Source organism: Cydia splendana, chromosome 9, assembly GCF_910591565.1.
Source record: "Cydia splendana chromosome 9, ilCydSple1.2, whole genome shotgun sequence".
NCBI classification, from domain to species: Eukaryota; Metazoa; Arthropoda; class Insecta; order Lepidoptera; family Tortricidae; genus Cydia; species Cydia splendana.
In genome coordinates, this window is record NC_085968.1 from 19613859 (window position 1) to 19629744 (window position 15886).

The window sequence follows — 15886 nt, forward strand, 5'->3', positions numbered from 1 at the left end:
GGCTGTTGGGTAAAATATAATTCATGGAGCTAAAATAAAAAATGAATAATAATAACAGTAATAGGCGTAGGGATGTGACGACCCCATCGCCCGCTGGTTTTACCAGTGCAATCAGTCAACGCAGGGCAGCTTGTGGCGAGCTGTTGGGGATTAGCGACCTCACGTACCCGAGTGCTCCTGGGGAGTTCTGTTACCCGCAAGGAGGGTGGGTGGGACAGGATTCTCTGCCTCTGGCTTGCCTTAGCCGGCCGGCCAGAGTGGAGTCGTTAGAGCTATAAGCTCCAGGGGTGGAAGTGAAATATGCATAAGACGCGAGTTGGCACAGTGGCTGTTAACAGCCACTGGGTAGAAAGCGGCGCACACCTCTCGACACCCCTGAGCCGCTCACACCGGTGTTGCCCTTGAGCCATCCTAGATGTCGCTTTTTGTGGGGGCCCATCTTGTGAGGGCGAGTCACCGTCTGCCGGAAATAAAATTGCATACCGTTTTATTAGGCAGGCGTCCGGTTTTTTACCCCATCGCTCAGTACTTAGTCCATCGCTTTCACCCAATAACCTAGTTCATTTTAGATACCATCAACTCTCAATAGCCCCTTACACTCAGGCGGGTGCTGCCTCTGCGTGCGTCCCATGACACGGGTAAGGGCAGCATCGATCCGCTCGGCGTACCCCTTACATTTCATTAAAGTGTCAAAAGGGCCTCTACGTGTTGGCTTCGGCTCCGCGCACGCCTCCCAAAGGTCCGGAACACCATTGTTCCGTGATGGGAAAGACAATAAATTAAAATTGCCAATTTGCAGTAAAACAATATAATTTGCAGAACACGTATAATTTAAAAACTTTTTATCAACTTTAAAAAAAAAAAAAGAGTTTGCGGTCACAACCTGTATAAATTTTAATTTTTTAAATTTTTTACCAAAAACACTAAACTTATTTAAAACACAGTATTAACTGTCTGCCTTCCGTATAAGGGGTAAACAAGAAGGAAAAAAAAAGAATTCGGCTGAAAATTTAGCTGGAAAGAAAAATGTATTAATGTGGCGAATAGTATGGACGATGATGGTTGACACGTTGGGTGAATGTTACCTAAATTTTAAACCGATTATTTATTTATTTAAATCTAATACATTGCAGTAAATTAATGTTTAGATGAAAACATTCATGGTGTATTATTATAAAACAAATAAAAAAATATGTTATATACATATAAGTGTTAAATTCGATACATAAGTGCTCTAGGTATATAAACTCTTGTATAGCTCTACAAGATTTTAGTGACGCGCCTTATAGAAACCACAGGTGACCCGCGAGGCTGGCCAGTATTTCGCTGAAATTACTTATAGAGTCTGTGCGGAAAGAGAAGAGTCGTGGAATGTATGGGGCCCAATACATTCCACGACTCTTCTCTTTCCGCACAGACTCTACAAGCATTGCCTTTCAACGGGGCAATGCCGCCAAGCCTTCTGGGCACACTTCCCAGCGGCAGCGATTCCATTTATAACACCCTTATTTTATGTTTATATTATTGACTTTAAGTTTATTTCTGGTATATTTTTGCAACTGGTGTCGTTATCGAATGTAATTATTTTATACTCCATTTTGATCTTAGAGCATTTAGTAACTGGAGATGTCATGGCTGTCATTTTCTGTACGAAGGAGTCTGCCGATTTTTGCGGGGGAGGGGACGTATTGCTAATATATACATGATTTGTACGTAACGTAATAGCCATATGTCAGTCCATACAAAAGTTTGCACAATTGTGCAAGTTTTTCGGCAGAGGGGTAAACTCTTAAAGGCGACTCCAGTTATTAAATAATGCTCTAAGATTTTGATAGATAGGTAGGTACTTGACAGATTTTTTTACTGCTAGTAATTTATTTCCCAGTAGTTCTGTAGAGGCGGAGGCCGGATTCGAAGCGGCATCTTCAGCTATCGCGGCTAACGACATGGACCTTCTAAGCCACCCCGTTTCGTATTTTTTATATTGAAAGAATGAAGAAGAATCTTTGACCCTTATATTTCTGGGTACTTACATGGACAATCATTTGTTGGGATACAGGTGCAATCATCAGCTCGTAACAGGCCGTCCTTGCAAATGCATCCTGGCTTGCAATTATCACAGTTTAATGGAAAACCCACTTCACAACATCGTGTCACAACGCAACTGCTGCAGTTATAATATACTTCGTCTTTAGGGCATTTTGGGGGGTAGTCTGTACAAAGAAGATACATAATTACACATTTGGAAAAAAAACAGTTTCTGAACGAGTGTCCACACTAGATTTTAATTCAGCATTCACTTGTGTTTTCAGACGACTGTTTTACAACGACTCAGCTCAGTTTAACGATTGTTTTGTTTACTACTGGAACTATAATAGTTCCGTTAAGTAGGTATACAGATAGTGACAGATAACACACAGCTGTAAACCGTTCAAGGTAGGACCTTGAAGTTCTAAACTTAATGCGACTCCTATGTAAGACTAATATTCTAAACTCTACGCCATGCGAGTAACTAGAATGAGACAAATTGGAGAGCCAGTCCCCTTTCCTCTTAATTTATATCGAATCCAGAACTTAGTCAGGTACTTACCAACGATCGCTAGCACGCAGCTAGCCACGCAGGCCAGAATAAGTGCTTTCCACATGATGTCACAACAACTGCAGTAGCAGAAAGGGCGCTTCGCTCTTTTATAACATTTATGCACTTGTTTCAATATGAAGTGATAACCTTTGTTTGCAGTTAATTCATTTAACCTTTTAACCGCCGTAGTCTGATATATAAGACATACAAAATCGGGCTCATTTAGCCGCGGTCTGATCAATAAGACTTCGTGTAACTTCGTACCGCCGGCGACACGAGCACGGTCGATGAAAAATTCTATGGCGGTTAAAAGGTTAAATGAATTAACTGCAAACAAAGGTTATCACTTCATATTGAAACAAGTGCATAAATGTTATAAAAGAGCGAAGCGCCCTTTCTGCTAATTATTAATGATAATTATTGTGGGTAACGCGATCAGTTTTCGTTCGAATAGGCGAGTAATAAGCCTTAGATAGGAGAAGGGTAATAAGCCTTTATAAGGCAGAGAAAAAATATTTGCCACCTGATTTTGAACTTTATTTCAAATTGATAGAGTTCAATTTTGCATACTCTTATTCCTTATAAAGGGTCAACTGCGTTTGTTCTATTAAATAGCATGTTATAGTGTCCCACTGCTGCACTGCTCAGGGAACACTTTCTCTACTAATTTGTTTAACCAGCAGGAGCACGATTCTGATTTTAAAATATATTACAGTGATCTTATTTTGATACGACTAAGATTGCTTACACTGATTGGTGCAATCACCGTACCGGGGTGATCGTCGAAGTCGCATCAAAATCTGGACAAGGAGCGGATATTTCGGAGGCTTTATTTCTGTGGCCTACTAGTTATATTAATGCATGTTTTGTTTTTGATAAACTTGACTTGATCTGTTAATTTTATAATTAACTTTGAAATTATCGGTATCACAAAATTTTTAGTATTTATTTGTAACAATTTTTTGAAATGAGAAATATTTTTCTTATATAACTACTTACCTATAATAATATAGACTGTACACCGTATGAGAACGGAGGGTGTTCTCATCTTTGACATCTCGACAAATTAATGTTGTAGCAAAATAAGGAATAGGTATCCTAGTTCTGAATTTGAATTTGTGATCTGTGGATATATCTAATAAACTATCTCATCGCGGATTTTTCGAGTGAAGCAATGATAATTAATTACACACGTGTTTCAACAAACAAAAGAAATCGTACGTACGTACATAATTATATGACTGGAAAATTAAATTCAGTAAGTGTCGCAAACATAACAATGACTCGTACATGTTGTTTCAGTGATAAAAAAAAAATATTTATTTAAGTGTACCTTATTATTGAGAAATACACACCTATTAAGTAAGTACCTACTGGTATTGTTTAACGAGACTGTAAATAACACTGACATTACCCAAGCAGTTCAAATCCTGAATTAAAAGGGGCGTAAAGCCAGGAAATCGGAAGGAATAATAGAGCCACAAGATATGATAACTAGATGTAGACCTCGCGAGCATAGCTTATTGGGACCATGCACGATGGCAGGCCACAAAGCGGTTTGATCAATCAACAATACGAAATTTTTAATTCGTTTGGTGGGCGTGTCAGGCCCAGGCCGGAGGAAGCGCTAAATCGGGAGTCATGGAGAACCAGGGGAGAGGCCTTTGCCCAGCAGTGGGACACACAAATAGGCTGAGAAAAAACAAAAAAATCAATACGAAATTATAGTGTAAAAAAATACAAAAAGTTACGTCCCTGCATACAATCACTGGGGATCGAACCGGGGACCTTCCGTGTGCAAACAAAAAAAGCGAGTGTGTGCAAAATGCACCATGATAGCTCTTAGCTAAGCTGACGATATTCGGCTACTTATTCTCGAGTAAAACTAAATAGGTATCTAAATACCGCCCAAACCAGCAATACAATTTTTCTGCATTTTTTACCATTTACTTTATGTTGTATTTTAGCCCCGCCTGATTGGCCCTATGGGGAAGTTTGGGAACCGTGCCCCACCGTCCCATGCACAGGGGACCACTGTGCCAAAACTATATACAGACTCGCCGCAAAGTTGTCCGATCGGATTAGTGTGCGATCCATCACGATGCGTGTGCGGCTACAACAGGAAAAGAGCCGAGAACGGCTCTTGTATACTAATACCTGACTGTCGTAAGTATTAACAAGAAAAACTATGCGAGTAATATTTTTGAACTGAATCTATCTAACAAGCAAAATTGTAATCAAGGTTTGAACCAGTTGAACCAATTGACAAACTGTGCTGAAATATAGCAAACCTTCAGTCTTTCATTGACAATGAAATGTTATGGTAACTATTTTTTATTGAGGTGGATTGTGGATGGTAACTGTAGTAGCGTTGGGACAGCGGAAAATGGGATATATCTCTGCCAAATTCATGATCCCTTCCTTTAACCTTACGTTCAATAATTTAAAAGTTCAAGCTACTAAGCTAATATTTATTTGTTTAAAAAAAAATATAACATATTTAATTGTATTTAAAAAAAAACATATTTAATTGTATTTTGTCAGAACCGTTTAAATGCGGTAAAAACCAAATGTCCGTAGCTTGCTCATCAAACTGCACAGGGGAGAATTGTAGCGACTACATCAACCAAACGAAATGTCCACCATACAGTATCGGCACTATAGTAAATTGCAAACCGGCGTGCAAATGTAAGAATGGCTACTGCAGGGACAAGAAAGGAAACTGCATTCTGGCTTGTCACTGTAAGTATTACAATTTATGTCAATCTGTTTCTTTTCGTGTGTTGAATTTTATTGCCATTTCATTCCATTTTATCGAGTTACAGCTAGATTGTTTTTATGGTTCCGTAGTCAACTAATAGGAACTCTTATATACTTTTGTTATTAAGTTTAGATACTGTGTTGTAATTACATGAATAAAAATAGGTAAATCCATACTTTATTAATATTATAAAGGCGAAAGTGTGTCTGTCTGTCTGTCAGTTACCTCTTCACGCTTAAGCCGCTGAACCGATTTAGTTGAAATTTGGGTATAGAGATAGTTTGAGTCCCGGGGAAGGGCATAGGATAGTTTTTATGTCGGAAATCATCCCAGAAGAGAGTGCAAAGGGGGGTGGAGTTGAAAGAGTTAATGAATTGCCTAATAATTGAAGTAAGCTATGCGCAAATTGAATAATTGCTATTAGCATTATCTAGGCGCTATACCTACTTTAGCTGCTGTCACTAATTCCACGCAGACGAAGTCGCAGGCAAAAGCTAGTAAATAAATAATAACGATTTTTTGATGCGTCTGTAGCTCACTTGGTTTCAAAATATCGACACAAAGGACATCAAAACCTGCTAATACACACTTCGCTCCCATCACCTTTGCTGGTGAACGACACACCGCGGTCTCTTACCCACAGCGTACTAGAACCCAGAATGACTCTATAGGTATGTTAAATATTTTATGTGCAGTGCCAACCCTTGCATTTTCATTAAAATTTCACCACTGATAACGAGGTCTGATCACCTGCTATTTTATAGTAAATGTATACTGATGGTATGCAGCGTAACAATATACAATTGAAAATAAAATAAATATAGACATGTTATGATTATTTTTAACTTCCAAAAAACAGGATGATGCCGTTGGAAAGATACCTCAGAGCGATCGTGACGGATGACCTTGTTCGACCCGGAGCTTCCGGCGCATCGTTTTCTATGGAAAGCATCACGTGATCGCCTGTCATGTCATAGAAAAGTAAGCTCCGGAAGCTCCGGCCCGGACACAGCCCGGTCTAACGTGAGTCATCCTTAAAGTGAAAATCCTATAACGATTATAATAGGAACCGGCACTAATATAATGTCTAGGAGGCATTCATAATTTTACAATTTTAGAGGTTTGATTTTTTATTACACAATTTTCAGTACATGTTTCTCACACCAATCATAGCGCTTCAGGTAAATAAGTAAGTACCTACCTATATAACACTTTAAACTCTCGCGTTTTGTACACATATTCAATTACACAAACATTAAACTTTAACGGGTAGCTGCAATTTCTTTGTCTACCCCGAAATTTTTTTAAACTGCTTTCGGGTAGTTTAGTGTTGTTTTATTAATATCTCCGTTGACATTTGTTGGGACGTCAGTCTTTCCGTGACCACAGCTGGTGCAACTCAGCTGAAACGTCGGAATTAAAGGTAAAAAACAATGAAATTATATCGCGGTAGACCCGTTTGTGTAATTGAATATAAGTACCTACCTACCTAACGAGTTACTGTATAATAATATGTTCACCCTATATGTAATAAAACAATGTTTATGGTCAAAATGCGTTCAAATTTATTTTTACAATAACTTACAGTTACAGGGCATTATAATATAAAACAAAAGTATAATTTATATTAATTTACGAAATGGCCCAGAAGTGGCCTGAATGCGGTGAACGCAGGGCGATGCTAATACCCGCAGCCGCAGGGGGGACGAGGAGTAGTAGGTTTTGGCGTCGTAGGGGTACTAGGTGGACCTGTTAATGTAAATAAAAAAATAATATTAGCATCTCAAGTAGTAACTAAAATAAAAACGATTAATTATAACTAAGAACGGGTACATAGGAAGTCAAGTAGGTACTTAATTGGTCTCATGTTTTATGCACATCGCTTAGTGGGACACTCACTCCAAAGGCATAACATAAAAAAACCGGCCAAGAGTATGTCGAGCCATGCTCGGTGTATTAGGTTTCCGTTACACGTTCGTTAAAATAGACTTTTTGCAAAAACTCAAAAACGGCTTAACCGATCAAGTTCCCACCAGTTTTCTTATAAAAAAGTCTTTACTAAGCTTTACTTTCAAGTTTTTTTCCTATTTTTTGGACCCATGGTTCAAAAGTTAGATGGGGGGGATGCAATTTTTTTTCTTTCAGAACGATTAGTCCCGAAAATATGTTTATCCAAAAATGGTTGGTAAAGACCCATACCTACTCGTTTTGAAAGACCTATCCAACGGGTTAAAGCGAAAAACATTCACCCCCCCCCCCCCCCTATTTCGTGAACTTTGTCGGCGTAAGTGATTTATTTAACCATGCCGTATTTCAGCTTTTTAGGGCTTACGATCACGGAGCAAAGCCGCGGACAGACAAAGAGACAGACGGACATGGGGACGGACAACTATAAGGGTTCCTTGTTGACTATACGGAACCATAAAAACAATCTAACTATAACTCGATAAAATGGAATGAAATGGCAATCAAATTCAACAAACGAAAAGAAACATATTGACATATTGTAATACTTACAGCGGCAAGCCAGAATGCAGTTTCCTTCCTTGTCCCTGCAGAAGCCATTCTTACATTTGCACGCCGGTTTGCAATTTAGTATATTGACGATACTGTATGGTGGACATTTCGTTTGGTTGATGTAGTCGCTACAATTCTCCCCTGGGCAGTTTGATGAGCAAGCTACGTATATTTCGTTTTTACCGCATTTAAACGGTGCTGAAAAAACACAGTTAAATATGCTATATTTTCAATTAATATATTAGCTTAGCTTGAACTTTGAAATTATTGAACGTAAGGTTAAAGGAAGGGATCATGAATTTGGCAGAGATATATCCCATTTTCCGCTATCCCAACGCTACTACAGTTACCATCCACAATCCACCTTAATAAAAAATAGGTACCATAACATTGCATTGTCAATGAAGCGCTGAAGGTATTCTAAATTTCAGTACAGTTTGTCATTAGAGACTGGATCAAACCTTGATTAAAATTTTGCTTGTTAGATAAATTAAAAAAAATTGTAAGATGAATAAAAGCGTTCAGTTCAAAAATATTACTCGCTTAGTTTTTCTGATAATACTTACGACAGTCAGGTATTAGTATACAAGTGCCATTCTTAGCTCTTTTCCTGTTGTAGCCGCACACGCATCGTGGTGGATCGCACACTATTCCGATCGGACAAGTTTGCGGCGAGTCTTTAGTTTTGGGACAGTTGTCCCCTTCGCATGGGACGGTGGGGCATTTCTCCCAAACTTCCCCATACGGGCAGTCATGCGGAGCTAAAATACAACATAAAGATCAAAGAAACACGTGCTAGGCGAAACAGAAACACCAGAAATCAGTTTTAACTTAATGGACACTCAAACAAAAAAATCGGAGTTACTTGCACTTAACACGTTCGCGGAAGCTCAGCCACACCAGTTGGACAACTAAATTTTGTATGGAAATTTTGGGACTGTTATAGCATTCCTATCACTACAGATTTCATGTATTTCATTTCATTTATTTATTTATTACAAAAATAAGTAACAAAATACTACAAAAATAAATAATTAAGGTTAACACTAAGGACAGTCAGGTATTGGGATCTAAGTGTAATTCTCTGCTCTTTTCCTATTGTAGCCACACACGCCTCGTGGTGGAGAGACGCCGCCGCTCGGGAGACTAGTGTGGGATCTCTTTAAGGTAGCAAAGGAACTGGCTAAATCGATAGGCAGGATATTATTAAATTAATTTCTAGGTACAGTCGCCATCAAATATATCGGAGCGGCCAAGATGCTCACAAATTTCTGAACACGCCTCTAATAATAATAATAAATAAGCCCGCAGGGCAGCTTGTGGCGAGCTGTTGGGGAGTAACGACCCCACCGACCCGAGTGCTCCCCAGAGTCGGTCAGGGTCTCCGTCTCCGGCGTGTCTTCGTCGGTCGGAGTGGACCCCAAGGGAATCCGCAGGACTCTAAGCTCTGGCTTGCCTTCATTGGCCGTCCAGAGAGGAGTCGCTAGAGCTATATGCTCCAGGGGTGGAAGTGAAAGATGTATAAGACGCGAGTTGGCACAGTGGCTGGTAACAGCCACTGGGTAGAAAGCGGCGCACACCTCTAGACACCCCTGAGCCGCTCACACCGATGTTGCTCCTGGTCGTCTTCGCGACGGCAGTTTCAGGGGCCCATCTAGTCAGCGGCAAGTCACCACCTGCCTCGATAACGTGTTTTAGCATTGTTATGGCAGGTGTCCGGACTTCTCTACAATAGCCCAGTCTCATTGTCCATCCAAACTTCAATCCATAGACCGGTATACTATTCACTTTTTCTACAATAATAGTCCGAATGCCTGCTGCGACCGGTTCATGGGTGTCTATTGTTGCGCCTGTGAACGGGTTCCAGCAGGCGTTCTACATGACATTAAAGCTCTCCAAGGGGCCTCTACGTGTTGGATCTGTATCCCCACGCAAGCCTATCAAAAGACCGGGATTTGTAGGCCCGTGAATTCCAAAATGGAGAAACAATAATAAATAATAAATTCATTTATTTCAGATACATGATCCATAATTACACAATTAACACATAAAACACTTTGATTATATGTACATTAAAATTAAAATTAGAATCAATAAAAAAAAAAAAAAACATTAATTTAAAATTAAAACTAAAATCACATGGTCAGTTAGACGCCCTGTGCAGCTTATCCCAGTGAAGCTGGAAAGGGCCGTCTAGGCGCTCTGCCACCGTCTCAAGGAGGCTATTCGGGCTGCCACGCAGGCGCCTCACCAAGGACGCAACGCGCTTGCGCATTATGGCATGGAAGCCATCTGTACGTCTCTCGCAAAATATCCCCGATGCATTGCAATGGCGTGGCAGCCCCAAGAGCATCTTAAAGCCATTATTATATTGGACGCGTAGGGCGCTGAGAGCTCGTTGTGTGTAGTTGATGCATAGGCTGCAGGTGTAAAACGATTGACAAAACGCCTTAAAAAGGGTAACCTTAGCTTCTTTAGTACACCTTGCAAACCTACGAATCAACATATTGCTCCTTACTGCGAGCGCCCTACGCTCCCTATCCACATCTTTGTCGTCCCTCAGACTCTCCGTGACCCAGTGTCCAAGGTATTTAAATTCCTTAACAATACTAAGAGGTGTGTTGTCCAGTTTAACCGGCGGCACGCGTGGGTAATGTTTGGTACCCGCTTTAAAAACCAACATCACGCTCTTAGATGTGTTGTACCTACCTAAGCCCGTGTGATTTCGCATACTATTCACAGACACTGAGCATCTTGTTGAGAGCGTTGACCGACGGGGCCAGCAGCACCATGTCGTCTGCATAACTAATGTTATTCACAAAAGTGCCATCCACTGAGCATCCTACCATGGTGCCGCTGAGCTCCCTAATCAACCTGTCAACGTAAAAACTAAAGAGCCTGGGCAACGACAGGCCACCCTGTCTTACACCGCATTCCAGCCTGTATGAGACTGACAGCGAATTAGCCCACCTGACAACATTTCTCTGATGGTTGTACCAGTATTTAAATAACTCAACCAACTCACTGGGTAGGCGTGCATCCTCATACAGTTTCTGCCAAAGTTTATCGTAGCAAACCAAGTCGAAGGCCTTTGGCAGATCGAGGAAGCACGCATACACAGGTGTTTCCCTGTCTGTGTAGTATCGCACAGTGTGTTTCAGACAGGGAACTGCTGTTTGTGTAGAAAGGCCGGGTCTAAAATCTGAATTGTGCATCGTGCAGAGTCAAATGTCTCTCCAGTTCCCTGTCCAACACACTGTCCAGTACTTTTGCCACAATCGTGGCCAACGAATTGGGTCTATAATTATTTATGCTACCATAATCTCCCGTTCGATTCTTGACTATGGGCACTACCACAGTTTTCATCATGTCAGGTAGGTATGTATGGCTCACGCAGAAGGTGAAGAGCATGGCATAAGTGATTCTACGATAAATCATTTTATACGAATAAGGGGTCATCCATTAATTACGTCACACGTTTAGGGGGAGGGAGGGGTCAAGAAAATGTGACATGTTGTGACATGGGGGAGGGGGGAGTCACTAACATTGTGACGTCACTTTAACTTCATCATTAACCGAAAATTAATTTATATTTTTTAATGTGTTTTTGGAAGTAATTTTCGTTCCTAATTGGTTTTGTGTTATAAAATTAAGTACTAATATTTCTTTTACCAAAATTTTTTTTTATTAAAAAAAATATGCCGAGTTAGTATTACCGATTTCGTTGAAAACAAAATTGCCTAAAATGTGACGTCACAGGTGGGGAGGGATTTGCAAAATGTGACCAAGTGTGACAAGGAGGGGGGGAGGGGTCAAAAAACCTAGAAATTCGTGTGACGTTATTAATGGATGATCCCTAATTAGTTATTTGTATACTAAATAGAAACAAGCTCTTACACCACAACAGCGCGACGCCGCCATATGGCCTTCCCCGCAGTAGCCCGGCTCCCGTGTCCACCGCCGACTTCAACTACTATCAACATCCCCTAAAAATTAAATGCTTTCAGGTGTCAGCCAAGTCTCCTGTAGTGCCATTATATCCGCCTGTTTACATAACGACCTAACACAGCCAACAGAACGGGTTATAGATCTACAATTAAAACTAAGTAATTTTATTTCAGTTCGTTGTGACTGGGACGTTGTGGTTTCTTTTTAATTGGTGCATGTCATTTACTGGTCCATTTGCATTTTTAGATGTGTACATGTTCCTAGCAAAATAAATAAATAGACGAAATTTAATTCCCTCGGGCCACATAGCGTTATCTAGAAATAACGATAACTTGGTGTGTGGTACAAAAATCTTGTAAGCGTCGTAGCGTTTATGTGTACTCATATTAATTTTCTTCAGAGACAGATTCGCCAGTCCTCTGCTTTATATAGTCCTGTATATCCTTCTCACTAGTGTCTTTATGTACATTATTAATAAACAGAGGAATTTGGAAGTTTGCCGCTTTGAATTTTCCACCCACTTGTACCATAGCTTTTCCTTCGTTTCCCTTAAATATATTCTGCCTTCTTCGCTTTTTTCTACTCACCACATGCTCCCAGTCATTTTCATTTACTTTATTCACATTTAGCTCTTTGTTGTCTGTATCGACTGCTCCCGCATACGTTTTAGACTTGGACCATACGCTATCCTCCGGTAGATATTGTGACGTCGCCTCCTGCGTCGGCTGATGCGCGGGCGCACTTATCTCGCTCTCGCTCTTACGCTGCACGTGAGGCGGGCCGTCAGATGCACTTCGCACACGGTAGACTGAGACAACACACTGGTCTCTGCATGCAGTTATTTGGCTCCTCTCCGCTAACTCGTTTGCGCCGCTCGGTGCATTACATTCGTGCTCGCAATTTTTTTCTACACTGAGGGGTAGAAGTCCTATTGGCCCACTATTGCAATAGAAACTACCATGGTATAATAATATACTCCGCCTGGTACTCCATTCCCGTCTTTTCTAGGTCACCTAACTGACACGGGCTTACGTCATCATGCGACAGCGCTATATGATAATATGCGATAGCGCTATATATAGCGGCCATGTTGTTGTGACGTAGCCCCGTGTCACTCTGGGAATGGAAGACCATGTTTTATTAGACTATAGAAACTATTATTTGCAATTGCGCCGCCGCGTTTTCGGTTGATATTTAAATCAAGCGGATTCACCATAGATGCTTGTTTTAAATTTGCCAAGTCACTCTTTACCTGATTTAGTTGATGTTCATTAACATAATAATATGTCTCCTTAATGTTCTCCAAGTCACTTTTTAACACTAATATATCCTTTAATAACCGAGTCGCGTCGATGTGATCAAAGCTAATAGGTGGTAAACGGTGCTAATCCTTTGCTACGAATATGGGGAGATCTTCGGTATTTTCTTGCTTAAACAATGCTATCATGTCCTGAAGATTGCGCTCTGTTTTGCCACTGTTTTTGCGCAAAATCTTGCGTTGCTTCGTAGTCAACGAATCGAAAAGTAAGTCCTTCGCAGTTTCAATTTCTTTTGGTGAAAACGACGAAATCACCAACTTCTTGAGACTATCTTCACCCATCACGTCCACCTTGTTTTGTACAAACGCCAACACTTCACATATTACAATATTACACGATTTACATTTTAATACTTGAGAGGCCATGGCCGTTACACGTCCGGTCGTTAGCGCGGTACCGCACGTATTTTTGATTATTATTTATTATTAATTAATTTATTTCTAATGTCAAGGCGCTAGACTGCGTGTTCAGATATTTTTGAGCAGGTCGGCCGCTCCAGTATATCTGATAGCGACTGTACATCCTTGCTGCGCGACATGTGTTTTCTCCAAGAACCAAAAACGATACTTACGATGTTCTTGTTTCGGTACGCAGTTGCCTTTCTTGTCCCTGCAGTATCCCTTATCGCACCTGCAACCCTTCAGGCACTTGTCTTTCGCGGGGCAATTCCATTTTTTGTCGTTTTCGTCGCAAGTCTGTTTGCCGTCGCACTTATAGTAGCATGAATCCCAGTGCTCGTGTTTACCACATTTTTTTGCTGCGGGTTAAAAAAAACATTTACCCCCAAATTCATAAAACTTAGCACGGAACGTTCGTAAATAACATCAGTTACGCGGACGACATGGTGTTGCTGAGCCCATCGATCGACGCCCTTAGGACGCTAGTAGGTGTTTGTGAGCGGTATGCGGAGGCCCAGGGTCTCAAGTACAATGTCTCTAAAAGTGAGCTGCTGGTTTTCAGGGGAAGAACTGTCCAATTAGACGACCAAATGCTACCTCCAGTGAGACTGAATGGCACTCCTCTTAAAGTAGTAAGAGAATTTAAGTACTTGGGACACTGGGTAACCGTATCGCTAAAAAATTACGTAGATGTGGAAAGGGAGCGTAGGGCGCTGGCATTAAGAAGTAATATGTTGATTCGTAGGTTCGCAAGGTGTACTATAACAACGTTAAAATCACCCTTTTTAAGGCGTACTGCCAGTCATTTTACACCTGCAGCCTATGGATCAACTTTATTTAAAAAAACTTACAGCGCCCTACGCGTCCAATATAATAACGCTTTTAGGATGCTGTTGGGGCTGCCGCGCTATTGCAGCGCAAGCGGTATGTTCGCGGAGGCGCCCACCGACGGCTTCCACGCCATCATGCGCAAGCGGGTGGCGTCGTTGGTGCGGCGCGTACGCGGCAGCGCCAACATTACAGTCTCCTAGCCACAGTAGCAGACAGGATAGATGGCGCTTTCTGGGAGTACTGGAGTAGCCTACATGTTTATAAAAGTTAAATGTGACGTCCCACGGTCAAAGGTACCTTATGGCGGGTATGGAGTTATGCATACCCCAGTAATCTACAATAAATAAGCTATCGATAACACAAAAGATCAACCTTCTAGGTTGCGTAGTTACAGAGATATGATTTTTTGAAAATAATGTTGTGAAATGAGCAACTTTACGATAGAGAAGTTTTAAGTTTAGCCGCCTAAAAAACTATGTTCCTGAAGTAAGTTACATAGTTGACTACAAATAATAATGCCTTATATATCTGAGATTAAAAAAATATTGCGACTTGTTCTGTAATGCAAATAGAAACTTTTGATATCGACTGATTTATGTGTATACTAACCAATCTCTTGAAAATAAAGTTTTATTTCATTTTCACGATTGATTGCAATGAGCTCTCAAGATTTAAATTTTATCTATTAGAAAACGACACTGACAGACAGTTTAAGCAAAAAACAATACTGATTTAGAGGTGAAAATGTATTTTCTGACTTTTTCATATAAAATCACAAAATTGAATATTTTTACTTTTAATGTGACACACAATCAATTTTTCTGAGCACATATGAAAGAAATTCTGTCATTCAAATGAAATAAATCCTAAAACCCCAACTAAATACTATATTTAACCCCTTATGCCACTTTAAACTTACATAACAATAACAGTATTTGCTCCATACATTTACGAAAAGGTACCTTATGGAAATAAATCTAATAATACATCACTACAAAATATCAATCATATTATAGTTTATCTTTTATGAATAGAAAATATTAATTTACATTAAACTGCCCCCAATTTAATTAGTTCTTCGTCATAATAATCTTAAAAAAGACCAATAATTTGTATGTAATGAAAAGGTACCTTGTGGTCAAGTTACATGATGAGGCATGATGATGATGGAACAGTTAGGATAAACTAATAATATTTTGGGGTTAAGATGGTATAAATCGTCTATTTCTTATCAATAATATATTTCGGTTGCTATTGAAGATAAGCGGCATTGAGGTTCAATGACCTCAGATATTCCATAAGGTAATGCGTCGGGTATTGGCATTTTTCAGCAAACCTACTTGGATTTGTGATGTCGGTCTATGTACGGTTATAATATTTGCGAGGCGCCCCAACCAGAACTGAAATTATCAAATTAGTTTTGCAGAATGCTAATACAGTTCTCTACCAAACTTCTTTTCCCGTATTGACTAGTTTTTTTGGGAATTTTCAATCTTTTTTCCATAAGGTACCTTTTCTACTAAACTCTGAG